This window comes from Delphinapterus leucas, chromosome 2 (assembly GCF_059928025.1).
Source record: "Delphinapterus leucas isolate spDelLeu-1000000601 "Yukka" chromosome 2, BTC_Dleu_Yukka2, whole genome shotgun sequence".
In the NCBI taxonomy this organism is placed as follows: domain Eukaryota; kingdom Metazoa; phylum Chordata; class Mammalia; order Artiodactyla; family Monodontidae; genus Delphinapterus; species Delphinapterus leucas.
In genome coordinates this window covers 67,704,377-67,724,109 of record NC_143130.1, presented here as the reverse complement: position 1 = coordinate 67,724,109, position 19,733 = coordinate 67,704,377, and the positions used below count along the sequence as shown (strand labels likewise).

Below are 19,733 nucleotides of genomic sequence, written 5' to 3'. Positions count from 1 at the left end.
CTTAATCCTGCTTTACTGGATTTCTCTACATAAAAATGTCAAGCGCAAAAAAGACAACAATAATAATAACTATTATTATTACTTAATAAATCTAACATCTTAAGGACTGAAGGTGCTATGAAATCTAAAAAAACTTTAAACAACTGGAGTCAAAAAGACTCAGCACTGCTTTGATAAGATTTCCTAACCACCCGGTTTGATTCTATTCTAGTCTGTTGTATAAATACCAGACTGTCTACCCCTAACTATTGCAGGTATTTGCTCCTTTATTAGAACTGTCTAGGGACCCAAAAGAGGTTATTTAAAATAGACAGGAAATTGCCTCTCCAATTTTAATAAGCATCATTTGTTTCATAATATTACTTATTTCACCCTTCCTCACCAGAAGAAGCATTGAATTCTAAAGTAAATACATATATAGATCTTAAACACAAAAAATTATAAATGTATATCAAACAAGAATAGAGCTCTCAGGCTGGATAAATAAGATTTTGTTTAAGATACCCTTTAAAATGTTAAGCAATTGGTTATCTGGGAGAAATAAACTTTTTCCTTAGAAAATTTTAGAAAAAAATGTATTCAAATTAGAATTCTTCAAATGCCTAAATGTCATGAGTGAAACTTTTTCAATATAAAGGTAAAAACAGAGAAGGGTCTATTATGCCTCCTACCCCACCTTACATACACCAATGAACAGAGTAATACCTCTGACGAGTTTTAACAAACATTTTGGCTAATGTTTGATATATATATATATCTCAAAACAGCAGGAAGCATTCTATGTTTATTCTTGATTAAGTAAAAAGCAAAACAGATACACTTAAAAAAGAGCCTCTGATGGGGTTTGACCACAGTGAAAAATAAGAGATATTTTTGTTTCTTTGGCTTTCTATTTTTTCTTGGCTTTGCAAAGAAACATTAGCTAAACAAAAATATGTTTGCTAGAACTCAAAAGACCCTTCAAGAATTGAACTAATAATAAATCTTACCATACTAGCCAGTATTTTTTAAATTAAAAGTGGGAAATATAAAGATACGTACAAACAGAGGGTTATAAGAAAATATATGTTTTTGTAAACACATTAGAAGTTAACTGCTTTTTTTAAATTATGAAATGAATAATAGTTCTACACATATGCATAACTCTTCCCACACAGCTTTTTAAGCAGGATTTCCTTCCAGTGAGTCCTAATATATTTCTCCCATATTAAAAATACATGACCAAATTAATAATGAGGAAGAATGAATACTCTCATGATATTTAGGTATATAACAAGAAAAAACAGCATTTAAGATAAAGATTCAGTTTCAAACTTCTTTAAGAAATACTTGTTACACTATAAGAAGAACTCTCTAAGTCATACTGTTATTTCTACTTTCCAAATGGGGCATAAAGAAACTAAGGAATTTACAGTGTTGGACTGTGCAGCTACTATTAATCCCTTTCACTCCTGTAAGCCCACCCTTTGCTACATGACTTTGCCATGATTCCCATCAAAAGATGGCATTTATTTCCTCATCCCGAAAATCTGGGCTGGACTTGTAACTTATTTTGACAAATGGAACGTGGCAGAAATGACCCTGTAGAACTTTGAATCTAAGTCTCAAGAGACCTTATAGCTTCCCCTCTTGGGATGCTGCTGACACAGCGTAAACAAGTTAGTGACCCAGAGCATGAGAGAGCTTAAGGGAGAAAGAGCCCAGCCACTCAGTCATGCAATCTACCATAAAGTGCCAGACACACCAGCGTGGCCAACTTAGACCACCCAGCACTATAGGCGCTACCAGATGACTTGGCAACCACATGAGTGACCCCAGACAAGACCAGTGGAACAACCATGCAGCAGAGCCCAGCCCAAATTGCTGACCTATGAAGTCAGCAGCAAGTAAAATAGCTGTTGTTTTAAAACACTACATTTAAACCTAGGACTGTCTGAATCCAGGGCCTAGACTGTCTCTACTAACAAAAGCTGCAATTTACTATTTGGTTGGGAAACAAATACATCTTGTACTCTGACTCAATTTTACAGATACAAGAGCAATCAAAATAAAAAATAATAGTTTACATTTTTTTAACCCATGATCTAAAAAAAGGTGATGAGCTGGGCACAGAAATACCTTTTTAACCATCTTAAAAGAAGGAAAATAGATACATACAATGAATTCTGCAATTGTAATAAATGAAGTTGATCAAATTTTATAGAAAAAATACTTTCTCTTCATTCCCAAAGATACACAAGTATTCATTTAAAAACTAACAGCATTCGTATATATTTTATCCATAAAAACTGAACTCAGCATGTGATCTAAAAATTCTGAATGTCTGTGCAATGAAACAATTAAGAAATTATTAAATTTTATGAATCTAATAAAATATGTGGCTTTCAACAATAAAACATTGCTACTGTAATGTTTAATAAGTATACATTCCTACTTGAATGGAAATACTGAACTAGGAGTGGACCATAACAGAGCAAGGACTGCAAGCACCATTTCTATGTATTCTTTAAGGGTTGGCAAACATTTTCTGTAAAGGGCTAGATGGTAAGTATTTTAGGACTTGCAAGCCATGCAGTCTCTGTTGTAACTATTCAACTCTGCCACTGTAGAATGAAAACAGCCACAGATAATATACCAAAAAAAAAAAAAAAAAAACATTGCTGTGTTACAATAAAGCTTTATTTATATATATATATATAAAAACAGGCAGTGGGCCACAGTTTGCCAACCCCTGTTTTAGATGCTCAAATATCTTCAGCCAAAATACATCTAGTTTATTAGTTGTGATCAAGCTAATTTGTTTGCTGCCTTACCACGAGACCTATTAGAAAGTACTCTCTGTATTCATACTCTACTCTCTGCAAAATAGCATTGTGTACATATGAGGGTAAATTTTATATAACAACTTGGCTCTGCTATGATGACCAGTTGTTTGGTCAAACAGGAGTCTAGGTGTTGCTATGAAGGTATTTTGTAGATGTGATTAACATCTGAAATCAGCAGACCTGAAGTAAAGGAGATAACCCTTGATAATTTGGGGTAGGCCTCATCCAATTACTTGAAGACCTAAAGAGCAAAATCTAAAAATTCCCAAAGAAGCAATCCTGCCTCATGACTGTAACACAGAAATCCTGCCTGAGTTCCTAGCCTGCCGGCCTGCCTTACACATTTCAGATTTTTCAGCCCCATACCCATGTAAGCCAATTCCTTAAAGTAAATAAATCTCTCTCTTAGATATAGATATCTATGAGATACAAATATATAGATATCTCCTATTAGCTCTATTTCTCTGGAGAACCCTGATTGATACAATATATTAAGGTAATATGACCTTAAATTTTAAAAAGGATATACTCTGATTTTTGTGCATTATCCAAAACTATGTGAGAAAGTTGTGGTAGACAGTATTATTATTTGGGATTATTCAATCCCCTACGTCCTTGCAAGATGATTATATATATACAGCCACATGTAGATGTGTGACTTGTGCATATCTCACAGGGAAAGAATAGACGTCCCTGGGTTATTGATTTGGGGACTGCCCGTGTCATATGTTTTGGCCACATAGAATGTGAACAGATGTGATGCACATCACATCTAAGCAAAAACTTGAAGCAGCAACACGAATTTGGGCCAGCCTTCTTGCTTCAGTACTTTGTCAAGAGATTTCATATGCGGGTTGTTCCTTCAGCCTTGGTTCTGGAGGGGAGTCACAGGCTATTTCTACAGAGCTGACTCACAGTCTGCAACATAAAGTCAGTAGGAAATATAAGTTTGTTATTTTGAGAAACCACTGAAATGCGGAGGTAATTACTACAACAAAGCTGAACACTGTAGAAACTGGTACCAGAAGTAGGGTGCTACTTTCATCACCACCACCACCAAAAATAATAAAAGTATGTGATGTAGGCGTTGAGGCCAGTTGTTTGGTCAAACAGGAGTCCAGGAGTTGAGGCCAGGTGGCAGACAGCAAGGAAACTGTAATGGCAAATCACATAGTGTAGTGGTAAATAAAACTGTTAGGTATAAAATATTAGACAACTTGGTGAAATGATTGGACTTGTGATTGGCATCTGAAGTGGGAGAGGGGCAGTCTTGCAGGACTGAGCCCTTAACCTGTAAGGTCTGAGTTAATTCTGGGTAGTGGCAGAATTGAGTTACCTTATAGGACACCCAGTCGGTGCCCACAGAGAATTGGAGAATTGCTTGGTGTGGAAAAACCCACACACACTTGGGAGTGCAAAAGTATTCAGTGAGTTGTGAGTAAAGGAAACAAATGTTTTCCTTTCACCCAGTAAACCCTTTCAGTGGAACAAAATGGCTTGGAGGGGAACTCCCCACAGGAAGAGCCTAAGGATGTGGTCCCACAGAAGCCTGATCAGTTCAAGATAATTGTATTGATGTCTAGAGAAAAATGCATATCTCAAAGAATTGAGGATATAGCTAGCGCATGGCACGTGGATCTGACTAAAATCAAATAGATAAGAAGACAAAAGACAACTTCCCAAACAATCCACAGACTGAGCTAAGGGTCTGTTACTCTTCTAGACCATCTTTGGGTGCCCAAATTTCTGTAGGCAAGCAGGCCAGGAAAGCTGCTCAGCACTTATCTCATTCCCCAGCTAAGAAGGGTACACCCTCCAATACTCTGTTCCAATACGGATGAATATGGTATATTAAAGGAAATACCTCACGGAGGGCATAGCCCATGGCCACGGAAAACAGTGGACTAGAGCGCCTCACACAGGACCAAAACCAGGGCCTAATCAAGGAACATCCCCTAGTGCCAAGAAAAGGAGGCCTCACTCTATTTACCCAAGAATATTCTTACAATTGCCAAGGACAATTGTAGTGTGATTGCTATGTGCCTCTATTCTTCCCCTTTCTTAACAGGAGGGTTTACTGCGGATAGCCTATCCCTGCTCCAACATTGTATGTTGGAGAGATGGAGGATGGAAGATAACTGGTCTCTGAGTCAAGAAAATCTACATACAGAAATGATGTAGAAACTCTAACGACTGAAAGAAATTCTTGGGGTATTTTTCTCGAGGAAGGGATAAATAAATCTAGTATGCAGAAGGGAAGAAAGTTAATATTTGTAATCAAGAGGACAGATTGTGGTAGATTATATTATTGTTCACTCTTTACCATGCCCATCCTTGAAAGAGGCTATACAGCCCTGCCCATTAATTTATAACTTGCCTATACCTCCAATGGGAACAATATTTGTCCCTGTGCCTCGCTAACTTTGAGCCTAGCCACATGACATGCTTTGGCAGTCATGAAGCACTCCACACCTGAACAAAAGCTTTAAGAGGTACCACAAGTTTCAGCCGGCCCTCTGAGTTCTCAGTACCACGTAAATGGCAGGTCCAAACTGAGGCTGCTCCTTCAGTCTGGGTCTTAGAATGAAAACATGTGGAGTAGAGCCCCTCTGCACAGGCAGCCCAGAGTCTATGTGTAATGTAATGTGATTATAAGCCACCAAAATTTGGGGGTTATTTGTTGCTGTAGCAAAGTTGATTAATACAGAAATCAAATGAAGCAAAAGGTAAAAAGGGGAGGGATTCTGCGATGCGTAGCTATTATTTTGGTAGCTGAATATAGTGCAAGATGCCTGTGGTTATAGACTAGTGCAGTTAGTGAAGGATCCATGTTTCTGTAGCAGCTAGGGGTATGAGTAAATACAGATTACTAAAAGGATAAATAAGTTCAGTTTAGTTGTTGGAAGTGAGGTTGTGGCAAAAATAAAAATAAGGTTGCAAACCTTATAAATTAACATTTATTATTAATAATAAGCACTTCATATACACTTCACGTAGTCCTCAACTATAAGCAAAAAAGGCTGTTATTACCATCTTCATTTTCCGTATAAAGAGAAACTTAGAGAAGTTTACTGACTTGCCAACGTTAAATAGCTACCAAGTGACAGAGTAAAAATTCAAATTCAAGACTATCTAATTCTAAACTTCAATTTTTTTCTATACCATGCTGGCAAAAAAAAAGGTACAGATTATTTAATAATCATTCCATAGAAGGGTTACCTTGGTTTTATACTTTTTACCAATTCTACAAAATGGATGCGAGAGAAAGCCGATACCATGAACTCAGTTCTAAGTCTAAATCCTATTAAATAAATATATTATTCATAATGAATTTCTTCTTTTATACTCTAAGATGTTCTTATTAATGTGACAACCAAGATTCCAAAATAATACACCTTTCATTTCTACTGAATACATTTTCTTAAATTCAGATTACAGTAATTCAGAATTTTGAAGATTCAGATTAAGTGATGGCCTAAATTTACCTTGCTGATATGAAAAGGATTTCTCAAGTAAATCAATAATGCATTAAAATGATCGGTGATGCATTTTAGATTAAAGGAATATTTTAAACACTTTATAAACCATTTAATAGCCCTTACCTCACCCATATAAACAAAAAATAAGAGGTTTTTTAATTATATAACACAAACTCATGGTAGAAAAATTATACAAGACTAATACATATTCAAAACAAAAGCAGCAAAGACAACCTAGCAAAACCATCATTAAGGGATAATAACAACTTTATATTTTGTTACACATTCTTCCTCATTTTCAATACCTAGATATATATTTACTTTTAAATCAAAATACACACATTTCATTTAAATGGTTATTCTTAATATGCGTTCAATAGAATTGCTTACAAATGAATGTTCCTAACTCGGAGAATTCCAAAGTGTATTCAAATATCAGTCTTTCTGGCTCCCCCTGCTGGACACTAAGAGAAGCTTTTTATTATTATTATTCAATTCGTTTAAACACTCAATCTCAGAGAAGCACTAATTTATCATTATTAAAAACATCTTTGGGAACTTGTCTGAACGTACAGTTTGGCCAGAAAGAGTACAATGGTCTATTGTTGAGGGCACTCGCTCCTACTAGCCAACAGGGATTTGGCATCAGAAAATCCGGGACTAAGTTCCCAGTGAGTTCCCAGCTTGATTACTTATTTGCTAACGACCTTGGTCAAATTATTTATTCCTTCGGAGCTTCAGTTTCCTCATCTGTCAAATGAAGGTAATATCAACCACCTCATTAGTCATAAGGATTAGAGCTAACAGAACAAGTGCAAAATAAGTGGCAGTTAAGTATTATGCTGCCACCACCACCACCAAGGAGCTGAGTTGTGGTTACACAGCATAACTCCTTAAGAATTACTACACAGCAATCAAATGCAAAGAGATTAACTTTTACAATGTAAACTTACTGTATTTACACTCTGGTAATAACTTCCTGTTGCTCTCAAAACCAAATCCTTAACATGACCTCTAAGATTCTTCACAGTCTGGTCCCTACTGACCTCTGAAGTGTAATCTTGAAGCTGGATACTCTTCTCCCAGCCCTCTAATCTCTTTTCATAGTGAAGTTCTTCAAAAGTACCAGGTTCCCTCACAGAGTACCTGGTTACAGCATTTCCTTCCTCTGTGATACTTAACAATAACTCATTTTTTTAGATCTCAGCTCAGCTTTTGCAGAGACACTTTCTCTGACTTCCCAGACCAAGTCAGACCTTCACTATTATGTATATTATGGTATACCTCTCCTTCACAGAGCTTATTACACAGTGCTGTAGCTTTATATTTAAATGTGTTAGCACTGTAATACTGTCTCCCCGCCTTGTCTGTCTACAAGTTCCTCAAGATCAGGGAGTAGCACTCCATATCCTCACAACCTAGCCACTTGACTGCATAGAGCAGGCACCTAAGTATCTGTTGAGTGACTGAATAAACAAATTAACAGATAACTGAAATCAAAGAATTCTTTCTAAACCTGACTACTTCACATACAAAGGTAGCCATATAAATATAAAGCAACATTATGAATATTTTCCTTTGTATTACTTCTCAGGCAAGCTGCTCATAAAGTCTGTTCATAAAATCTGATAGACAATAATATACAGAAATATCTTTAACACATATACTCAAAGAAAATGTTGTGCCTTTCAAAGAGAAGAATTTTTAAGAGCACAGAGACCTAAACATATGATAGTCCTTTAACACTATTTGATTTAAATTTTTTTTAAAAATTAATGTCTGTGACTTGCTTTTGTAACAAATATTCAGCTGAAAATTTGTCTGAAATTGAGTGTTTTACACTGTACTACAGAGTTTTACTTTTCAAGGGAACCTGTGGTTGCAAAATAGTAGAGCTAGCAATAACCAGCTAAAAGGTGTGCTTCGTGGCTTCTTTCACAAGTATGCATATTGTACTATTTTAAACCAACACACACCTCCAATTGCCTTAAAGAGTGAGAACTTTTTATAGATTTAACTCCTTCCTTAAATAGTAAGCATTCCTAAGTATATAGTAAATTTTGGCCCCAAATGGCTTTTCCTCTATTCATTTATACCAAAGCCAGAAAACAAGGAAAGCTCCAACCAAAAAAAGCAACAAGGTTTGCAACACATCTCCTAGGCTCAAATCTTATTTGATAGAATATTTGATAAATTTATTTGATAGATGTATTAGATAGATTTTTGTCTTTATTTGATGATTTTAGCAAATCCTATGACTGCAAAATAGCAATTGTTACTTTATCCCCAGGAGCTGCATTGTGATGTACAGAAAATCTAAAAATTTCCTATGTTATCATTTAATCAAAAAATAGAAACGAAGAGTGGAAGCACAACTGAAGTACCTATGAACATACTGGAATGAGAGCAGAGGTGCATTTAAGAGGGAAGGTTTTCAGGAATTCAGGTACTGACCATGCAGGAACAATCCAAGGAAGATGACAGGGACACCAAGTCATCAAAATACAACAGCTTTAAACATTTGAATGGTATGACTCATTCCCACTCTTCTGATGCTACCTTTACCAGGCAAGCTTCTGATAAACTTGCTTCACTATAGGTGTAGACTGGATGGAGGTACCCAGCCCACTAGTCAGCTACTTAGTTCTCATTACACAATAAGATGACACTTAATACCTCAATGGACTTTCAGTGTTCCTCAGCTTCTTCTAATTCAATCAAGATTGAGTTTCTGCTTAAACAAGCCTAATGTGAATTTATCAAAGTGACAAAAGGTATTTCCTGACAACAGGAAATTGGGTCTTCCCTAACAAAACTTTTAATTCAAACTTTTACAAGACATATAATACATGAGCAACACAGAGGAAAGTGTAAAAAACTGTGAATGGCACTGATTTTCTCGCTAGCTTAGAAGCATACTCTTTGCTGATCTTTTCATAATAAAACTAAATCTCTCCAAAATTCAGGTTTTAAAAGTACATACCCAATCATTCTCATTTACCTTGGCTTTAATTTTCTTCTGAGCTAGAAATAAGATCACAGAGCTCAGTACATTGAAAAGGCATGCAAACATTAATCTAGGTTGTAAGGGCACAATTTTAAGGAATAAACATTCAGAAAAATAATGGAAGGAAATAACCAAAGAGTTAACAGCTACGGAATGTGGGATTAAAGAAGACTTGAATTCTTTATATTTTCTGTATTTTCTGAATTTTCAACAATGAATATTGTTCTATTCAAGCTTCTTTACTTGCAAGAAATAAAACACCCATGCAGTTGCCTTAAGAAAAACGGGATTTATCATAAAGATATACAAAGAGCTGCAAGAAGAATCTCACAGAAAACCATAGTTGAGCTGAGCCCTACAAAGTCTGGAGCTAGGGGTGGCCCTGGCATCAATTCTGTTCCAGGAACCTCAAGAAGATACTGAGAGGAGCTGCCAACCAATGCGCGGCCATATACGTTGTTCAATTCTAGTCCATCCATGTCTTCCACTCTCACTATCAGCCACAGACATGCTTCCTTTGCTTCCACTTTAAACTCCAAATGTCCTTCATTTTAAGCATAAGGCTGTGGTTAAGGTATAAGAGGGTTAGGAAAACAGGCAGCTTTTGCTTAAGGACTGAATTTTACTTTTTTAGATTATGAATTGAATACATACCCATGGTTTTTAGAAAGAGCCAACAGTATAGAGAAGGCAATATAAAAAGGAAAAGGTTCCCTCCTCTTTCCTGGCATTTGGGGCGGGGGGAGTACCCTATAAAAGGAAAATTAATATTTATGTTTCTAAAAATTGTAAAAATATTGTTTAACAAAGAGCAATATCCATAGTTTTTCCTCACTTTATTACATAAACGATTGTACAATTAGAAAATGCACATAATCAAAACAAATAGGTTACTTTAAAATTATTTGACATTGCATCACATAGAAATAATATGAAGCACTATAAAACTGATTGGTTCCATTTTAAATAGATATTTTTTCTGAACTTTATTGTCCACAGAGCAGATAAATTTATATTGACCACCTATTTATAAATTATTTGAAATACTTCATCATGGTAGAAATATTTTCATTTCTAATACACTTTTCATCTGTCCTGCTCAGATTAAACTGGCTAAAATGAATATAATTGAGAAAATGTTCTCAGAAACTAAAAACTCCAAATACACATTAAGGTAGTGACATTTAATTTACTGAATACCCTCAAACTGTCCTAGAACTTCTACTTGATATGGACAGCTATCTCAGATGGTGGTTTTCAAGTCTTTTTAATTTCAGAAACTTTCTTCAAAGAAGTCCTGAAATAAACAAAGAAGAGCAGTTTCTCTTTGAAGGTAGGGTCCCTTTACTGGCTGTATTCTTCCTTTGTCCTCTATCACCTAAAATACTCCACAGGGCAGCTCAGCCAGAATGTAGCAGGCAAGCGATCTGCACCAAAATGACCTGGTGCATGTGTTTATTCAACATGCAGAATGACACCACTCTAAATCTAAACCCATCCCTTAAAGTGTGGTCCAGGAATATCTTTGAGAACCCCACATTCCTGTACCCCTTAAACACAGGAAACTATTTTTAAGAGTTTAATGAAGAATTTGGTGTATACTTTTCCAATTAAAATAAAAATCTCCACTAACCAAACTAGGATTATACTAATAGGCTGTCCTCCAACTTGCTTTTTTCACATAATGTATCTTGGATATCTTGACATGTCACATATATGTAAATATGGAGATTTTTCACAATCTAAATGATAATTTCTAAAGATTTACAATTTTCTATAATCAGAGAAACGTTTTAAAAAGGAATGAATAACAAATGTTTCAGTTTTGCTATTTTTGTTATTTTGAGTACTTTGAATTGATTTTAGAATTTAATGTTGGGGATTATAATATTAATATTGTACTGGAAGATACCTTTATGGGACATACCCTCAGTTTGGTGTTTGGAAGTTAACTGGCAGATTTCTAAATTGGTTAATTAGTTTAATTATAGTTTTCATGTTTTGGAAATATTTAATAACTCTTAAAAGCAATTTTGAATTTTTCATATATTTTACATCAGTTAAGTAGCTGTATATGAAGAATAATTTGAATTTGGCATGAATAAGTAGTTTTCAAATTAATTAGTACAGTTTAAGTATTATTTTATAGTCAAATTATAGCAAACTATTCTAACAATTGTATTTCACTATACAATTGGAAGTAAGATATTTTGTATTGATTTTAATAATATTCAACAGCTTTCAAATAATACTTTGTATTTGAGAAATTATGGAGCTTAGTTAAAATTCAATATCTTTATTATCATCTTAACAGAGGACTGTAGTTATTTGTATTGCAGCGATTATTCTAACTGAAGTTAATAAATGCTCATGCTTATAACCTCTTGGCTGATGGTGACAGAGCTCATGACTTTGCTAAAGGCAGGGCTAGGCACTGTGTGTAATATGAGTTTCAGTTCACTGGTTCTCAAATGCTGCCTAGTGATACTCTCAGGCATTGTGAGAGGTATGAGGGTGGCTCATATCTATTACCATATTTTTCTGAGTTTCAAGGATGTTTAATGATGAGCAAGTCTGAGTTCTAGAACAGTTGTGGTGCTTTAAAATCATTACTGTTCTGAGCTGACAGACGAATTTGAATAGGTGGCTATCAGGGCTCAGAGTGTGAGAGTGTCTTGGAAGATTTTCTGTCCCCTTTGAGTGTAGCAGGACCCTATTTGGGAACCACTTCCATATTGTGAACAAATTAAGAAGAGCAGAACATTTCATCCAAAGTCTTATATAAAGTATACACACTGAAGAGAAAAATAACTGTGTTCTCTTGAGGTCAAAATCTTAAACTTTATGTTACATTCTTTCTAATAAGTTTTATTCAGTTTTAAATTTGCACAGTATTTTTCTATATTTAAAAACACTTGCTAGGGCTTCCCTGGTGGCTCAGTGGTTGAGAGTTTGCCTGCCGATGCAGGGGACATGGGTTCGTGCCCCGGTCCGGAAGGATCCCACGTGCCGCAGAGCGGCTGGGCCCGTGAGCCATGGCCGCTGAGCCTGCGCGTCCGGAGCCTGTGCTCCGCAACGGGAGAGGCCACAACAGTGAGAGGCCCACGTACCGCAAAAACAAAAAACACTTGCTAAATCTACATGTATACAATATAATTTTTTTTAATATAAGATGGTTAGTTATTTTTAAAAGAATATCTTTTGTACTTCAACCACAGCCTTTTACTTAAAATGTAAGAAATTTTTTATAAAAGAACAAGATCAGCCACAGTACTTAAACAGAAACCAAGCCACGTTCAGAGGTTCACTCCTACAAATAAATAATTTGCTTAGACTTTTCCAGTAATATAGATATAACACAGCCTCACACATTTTGTAATTTGTTATTCCCTGTTCACCTTTCTCCTGGAGTTATCCTTACTGTTTTGGGGGAAAGATGAGTTTTTAAATAGATCCATGAGTTTATTATTTTAAAAGGCCAATTTTTAAACATTGCATTATTTCTCAAGTGAGAGTATATGGAAAATGCGGAAGAAAGTTTTTAAATGGTCTACAATAAAATTAATTTATATTAATTAATGGCAATAAGAAGAACTATTATGGTTCTGTTTTGGGGGGGTTGTTTTTGTTTTAGTTTCTGCATCCTGGACTATTAAATTAATCTACTAATTGGCCTCCCCACTTCTACCCTTGTCCCCCTTGTCTACTTGTAAGCTACAGTCTACTCTTCACACAGCAGTCAGAATATTTTTTAAAACATAAGTCAGATCATGTCCTTTGACATGACAATACTCCTTTGCTTAAAACCCTCTAGTAGTTAGTATTCTTGCCATAAATATTTAACCTGAAAGTAATTATTAGGAAGAAGTCAAGCAAACCCAAATCGTGGGATGTTCTGTAAAAGGCAAACAAACAAACAAAAAACTGGCCTACTGGACTCTTTAGATTGGGATCCAAACACAATCCAAAATCCTTACTAATATATGATCCGGACCCCCAAGAGATCACTGATAAAATTTCCTTCCACTTTCTCCCCTTCACTCACTTCACTCCAATCTTCATGGCCTCCCTGTCTTTGAATTATGAAGGCAGCAAATACAATCCCATCTCAAGGCTTTTTAACAAGACTTCTGCCTAGAATTGTTAGTAATTAGAGGAAAAAGCAGACTCCATTCCCTCCAAAAATCTTACTGTATCACAATATATCAGTTTTCTATTGCTGCAAAACCAAACACAGAGATTTAAAATAGCTACCACGTATTATTGCTCATGAGTCTACATGTCAGCTGGGCAGTTCTGCTGTGCTGGGTGAGACTGAGTAATCTTGGCTATGCACGTGTCTGCAGTCAAATGGCCCCTGACTGGTCTAGAATGGCCTCTTTCCCATGTCTGGTGATTGGCTAGATGTCTGTTGGGACAATAGGAGCAACTGGTAACCAGCAGTCTAGCCAGGCAAGCGTGGGCTTGTTCACAAGAGAGAACAGAAGCATGAAAGACCTTTTGAGACCTAGGCTCAACATCATTTCCAACATATTCTATTGTCCAAAGCAGGGCACACGTACAACCTATATTCAAGAAGCAGGGAAATAGGCAAAGTCACATTGCAAAGCCTATGGATAAAGGGAAGGGTAGAGAATGGGGCCACTTTGTAATCAATCTACCACATATCATGACAAGAGCACTATTTCAAAATGCTGGTACATCTAAGATGTGGGGGTGACGGGAATGAAAAATATAAAGGATGATAAAAACTATACTTTGTTATAAATCCTATAAAGCATGGTTTCTCAACCTTGGCACTATTCAAATTTTGCACCAGGTAAGTCTTTGTTGTGGAGGGTGTGTCCTATGCATTGCAGGACGTTTAGCAGCATCCCTGGCATCTACCCACTAGATGCCAGTAGTACGCCCCCAAGTTGTAATAACAAAAAGGTCTCCAGATATTGGCAAATGTCTCTCAGGGAACAAAAATCACTTGTAGTTGCGAACCACTGCTACAGAGGAATGAATTAAGGTAAAGACAACTTGGTCTTATTCTTGCCAATATAACCTAATTTTACTTTAAAAGGCCGTTCAAATGATTCTAAAATGCAAACTTTACTTATGGACATGTAAGGTGTAAACCAAATTCTTAACAGTTTGCATATTAAAAATTCAAAACTTCATTGACAATACTTAGATTCCTGCTAATTTAACCAAAAATATTACCAGATTTTTGAAGTCAATATGAAAGACGTTAATTGCCAGAAGTTCAACTAAACTAACAGTACTGGCTCTAGGATTTGGTGTGGTACATATATAAACCCCAGATTGGTCTATTATTTATATTTTTATAACAAATAAAAATAGAAATAATAGAAATAAAAGAAATGGTGGTGTTTCTCTCCCAACCTCCAAATATAAAACTCTGTCTCAAAACTATAGTTCATGTCCAATCCTCCTCTCTTCCCATTTCAAGGCAATGGCAATATACCTCCCAATTCCACCTCTGACTTTAGCACCGATTACAAATGTGAAACACGCCAAGAAAACCTCCGTAATAAATTACAGGAGTAGAAAGTCTCAGTAAAAGAAGGAAGAAAACAACAAATCAGAACATTCCCTGGGCATATTGAAAACCTAGCAGTCATAGTCATGAAATATTTATTGATCTAGTTCTGTTTTCACAATACTTATGTTCATAAAATGCTATATACGAACCAAACTGCCTCAGATGCATAAACTAAATATTCTCTAACTTACATTCATGTATAAATCTGTGATAGCTCTGGCCAAGTGAAGTCATATATACAAGAACCAATTTAAAGACACTTTCTGGATTCTCTGGGTGAAAAAATAATAGTCTCTCCTTCAGAGAAAAGAAAAGAAAATGGGATAACTTGCTAACCCAGTGATGCACCAATGAGCAGGGCTGGGACCAGGGAAAGGGGAGTGAAGTGCTTATGGCACAAATTTAAGGAAGGATTCACTCTAAGGGGCAGGCAATGAGCCAAAACATGAGGCAAGCACCTGCTGTTTTACTCTCACCTCCAGTCCATCAGGAATTGCACTTAACAGCAGAAACAGCACCCTGATTTCTGCATCCCCAAGGTCTGTCCTATACTAAATCTTGGCACTTACACCTTACTCATCATCTCTGTGACCCCTCAAAGAACCACAGGGCCTGCCTAACCTTCTAGTCTGACGGTACCAAACAAGGATCCGGGGAACCCAGCAGAAAGAGTCACCCACACGTATACAATTGGAACACTTAAGTTTTGAAGTTATGAAGGTTGGAAAAAAGAAGCATTCCAGGAGCTCCAAAACTCTGTCCTTTATAAAGTTGGCCTTGCGTTTAAAAGTGGTTTATAATTTTTAAGCATACGTATTCACACTTTCAATGGAAATGTTATCACTTTCCACATCTTTTCCCAATTATTGCTATTTAACTGAATCAATGTCATCACCCAGGAACGCTGAAAAGCAATAGCATACCTTGTGGTTAACAATGTTAGTTTTAATAAAGCAGTTTCATACAAAAAATAAATATAGGATAGGGTTTCATCTTCATGATGTAATACTATTCTTTTCCTACTTATGGTCCTCTTCAATGCTACCGAAGAGCAGACACAGGAAGTTTATCTTATTAAGTTAGAATCAACAAAAACCCTACATGATCACCTCACTGCATAAAACGAGACACTTCATTTGTCCTAGGAGTACACCCAAACACACCACCACACCCAGCAGTGTTTCTCAAGGGTCCGAAGTGGAGTTCCTTCCTCTTGTGACTCACCCTTTCCCACACTATGGAAACAGTTCAACAGCAGGAATGCAATTAGGTCTAAGCAATTAGGAAAACTGCTGTCCCATCTCCTCAATTGTGCATAGAAAGAGCTCTGATTAGTGGAGCTTAACTTGTACGACCCCTTGCAATAAAGCTCCGTATTAAGGCTAAATCACTTCAAGTGGCTTGAAAACAAGTAATATTTGGAACAATGCCTTTCACATCTTTATTTTAAAAGCCATAAATAAGGAAGTTAAATCTACCTTTCCAATGGCCACGTCTTGACCTCTACAAAGAATCTCTTTTCCAAAACTGCAGGCCTGTGCGCTCCTCTCAACACAAGACATCAAAAGCTATTTCCTCAGCAAATTAGTGATGTGGTGAATGTTAAGGAACATAGGGGTTTTAGTTTATTACCAACAGGTTCTTTCTACCAATGATCTTAATTACATATATTTAATAATTAAGCCAAGGGAAAACACTCAGAAGCTTTTCACGTGTAACACTTGCCAGTAAGAGCCTTTCAGGGCTATGAACTTGCATGTTCTCAGTAATAAATTCCCAAATAAAATTAAGTTCATAGTTTTACATAAATAAGTGTATTAAAATTATATTAATATAAATATATTTTAATTACAAAAATTAAAATCATAACAAAGAAATGGAAAACAAAAATTTCATAATCGATAACTATGATCATCTTTGTATATCCCCCACTGGTCTTTTCCCATGTGAATTTTTACATGACTATTATCAGGTTGTACCTATATTTTTTATTCTGATTTTTTTCACTTATAAGATTTTCATTTCTTCCATAGAATTTCTTCATATAGCAGTATAGGCTATGGCAAAACAGTCCTGCCTTTTCTACTGCTGTGTAAAAATTACTACAAACTTAGAGGCTTAAAAACACTTATTTAGGAGTTCACAGGTCAGAAGTCCAAGTGGGGTTGACCGGGTTCTTTGCTTAGGGTCTCTCAAGGCCAAAATCAAGGTGCCAGCCAGGCTGGGTTCTCATCTGGGAAGAATTCACTTCCAAGCTCATTCAGGTTATTGGGAGAATTCCGTTCCCTGCAGCTATAGGCCTGGGGTCCCTGTTTCCTTCCTGGCTGTCAGCCCAGAGCCTCTCTCTCAGCTCCTCAAGGCCTCTCGCATTCCTTCTCACATGGCCCCATCCATCCTCAAGCCAGCAACAACATACCAAGTCCCTCCTGTCCTTCAAATCTCTCTGCCTTCCAATTCTGCTGCAACCCAGAGAAAAGTCTGTTTTTTAATTCTCATATGATTAGAATAGGTCCACCTGGATAATTTCCCTTTTGTCTAACTTGAATTCCAGTGGTTAGTAACCTTAAATTACATCTGCAAAATCTCATTTACCATGTAATATAACATAACCATGGGCACAGTATCTCATCAAATTCGAAGTCCTGGAGATTAAGGTGGGAAATCAGGGAAGGCCATTTTTAGAATTGTGCCCACCACATCTCTGTCACAATAGAAAATGTATTTCTAACTGTGGATTATATAGTCAAAAAGCTTAAAGGTCATCTAGCCACTGGGCTAGAAAACTTTAACGTCCTTTCGAATCCTAAAATGCTAAAAAATTTAAACATGTTAAAGAAATAAAGTGTAAGGTTATTTTAGTAAAGAAAATAAAATTATATGAATTTAAAAATTAGTTAAATTGAAAAAGCTGAACTTTCCCCTAGTTTAAAAAAAAAAAAAAAAGACATGTTTTTGCAAACTTGTCACCTTTTGGAGCCAATTTTCTAGTTACACCAAAAGGCAAAGCATGAATGTGGAAACAAAGGTTAGCACCAAATCATAATGCCTGGGTGAACCAGAAGCAAAGAACTCTGAAACCAGCGACAATTTCTATAGTACAAAACTCTAGGTTGATTCTTGCTATAAAGAGTAGAGGAGGGGACTTCCCTGGTGGTGCAGTGGTTAAGAATCTGCGTGCCAAGGCAGGGGACACAGGTTTGAGCCCTGGCCTGGGAAGATCCCACATGTCGCAGAGCAACTAAGCCTGTGCGCCAGAACTACTGAGCCCACGTGCCACAAGTACTGAAGCCCACATGCCTAGAGCCTGTGCTCCTCAACAAGAGAAGCCACCGCAATGAGAAGCCCGGGCACCACCACGAAGAGTAGCCCCCGCTCACCGCAGCTAGAGAAAGCCCGCGTGCAGCAACGAAGACCCAACGCAGCCAAAAATAAAAATTAATTAATTAATTAATTAAAAAGAAAAAAAAGAGTAGAGGAGGTAAATGGGCCAAATGAAAACCTAGCTCATAGACTGGCTATTCTACCCAAGGTTCATTATGGAAAACTAAGACTAAGGATACAACACTGGGATCAGGCTGGCAAGGCATTTCAGAGTGATTCGGCCAGCTGAGTTTGGTATGAGATAGTCCCCATGCCCACCACATAAATCTAGCTAAAAAAAAAAAAAAAAAAAAGGAAAGGGGAGGGAAAGGAAGGAACCAAACCAAACTGAACCAAATCTGGCATATAGAAGGTGCTAAATCAATATCTGTTGAATGAAAGTAGAATGTAATAGACCATAAATGTTTGTTAGCCTTCAGGAACTGCCCCCCTCTGGACAGAGAAGAGAGCTCTTTCTAAATCTCAGCTACTAATGGGCTAAACACTACTAATAGCCTGCCAATAGGCTGACACTGGGTCCAAGGTGGGGCAATCTTCAAGGGGACTGGATAGCAGTTCCTGGGAGCGAAAGAAGAAAATGAGGGCAGACGATAAAAGTGTTAAGACCAAAAAAACGTCTGAGAAATATGAGTGGAAGTGAAATTTTTAGTCTCAGAGTAACTGTAATTTATACAATGGCAAATATACAAGTAGATAGAATGTCCCTCAGCAGAATTCCAAAGACTTGTTCCCAGCAAAATAAGTGAGATTCTGCCTATTTGTATTAACCAGTGGAAAGAGTATATTGATAGCTATGAATGATACCACGGAATGAGAAGCTCATACAGTTGTAAATATAAAACACTAACTATAGCTTCAACTGTATCAAACGCACACATAACGTCTTCCTCAGGTGGCAAAACACTCTAAATCAAGGGTTCTTATTCACCTGTGCTTATAATGATTATTAGCATAGCAAGTTAGGCTTTCAAAAGTATTTTTCAAACAACATCATCAGAACTTTGAGCTATTCATCCAAATTGACTATGAATCAGTGTACTTTAAAACGAGGCTAAGTTGCTACCATAGGAAGATGGAGACAGTGTTCTCCCCGCCCGCCTTGTGAGTTATTACCTCCAGTCTGGGACTGTACCTTCCCCACACTGCATCAGGCGCAGGGGACTTAGTGGGACTCGCTCAAGGCTAGCAGGCAAGGGCTCTGACCACTTGTCTGTTGACTGTGTGGCTGGCAAGTCACAACTTCTCTGGGTCTCAGGTGACCCATGTTTCTCTAATGTATGCCTCTTCTCCATCCCTTCCAGCATTGTTATGATTCAGGCCCTCACTAATCCTTGCCTACGGTAGCACACTCATAAACAATCTGCCCACCTCAAATCCATCCTGAACACAGCGACCACGGTAATCCATCTAATAAAACACTTTTGATCATATGATTCACCACTTCGGCATACACAGGACAAAGTCCAACACTTACAGTGTAGCGTATTTTA

At 36.8% G+C, this 19,733-nt stretch overlaps 1 protein-coding gene across 7 annotated transcripts in view; it reads right to left on the bottom strand.

Moving 5' to 3' along the window:
* The window catches only part of UACA (uveal autoantigen with coiled-coil domains and ankyrin repeats), a 98,791-nt gene that overhangs the window by 53,812 nt on the left and 25,246 nt on the right, over positions 1–19,733 (bottom strand). The window contains exon 1 of one of the 7 annotated variants that reach the window (XM_089907043.1): positions 1–19,733. This exon is cut by the window's left edge and continues 11,085 nt beyond it. The exons of 5 other annotated variants lie outside the window; for them this stretch is intronic. The gene's annotated coding sequence lies outside the window, so the exon portion shown is untranslated. One more of the 7 variants, XM_022579915.3, reaches the window with a different exon arrangement.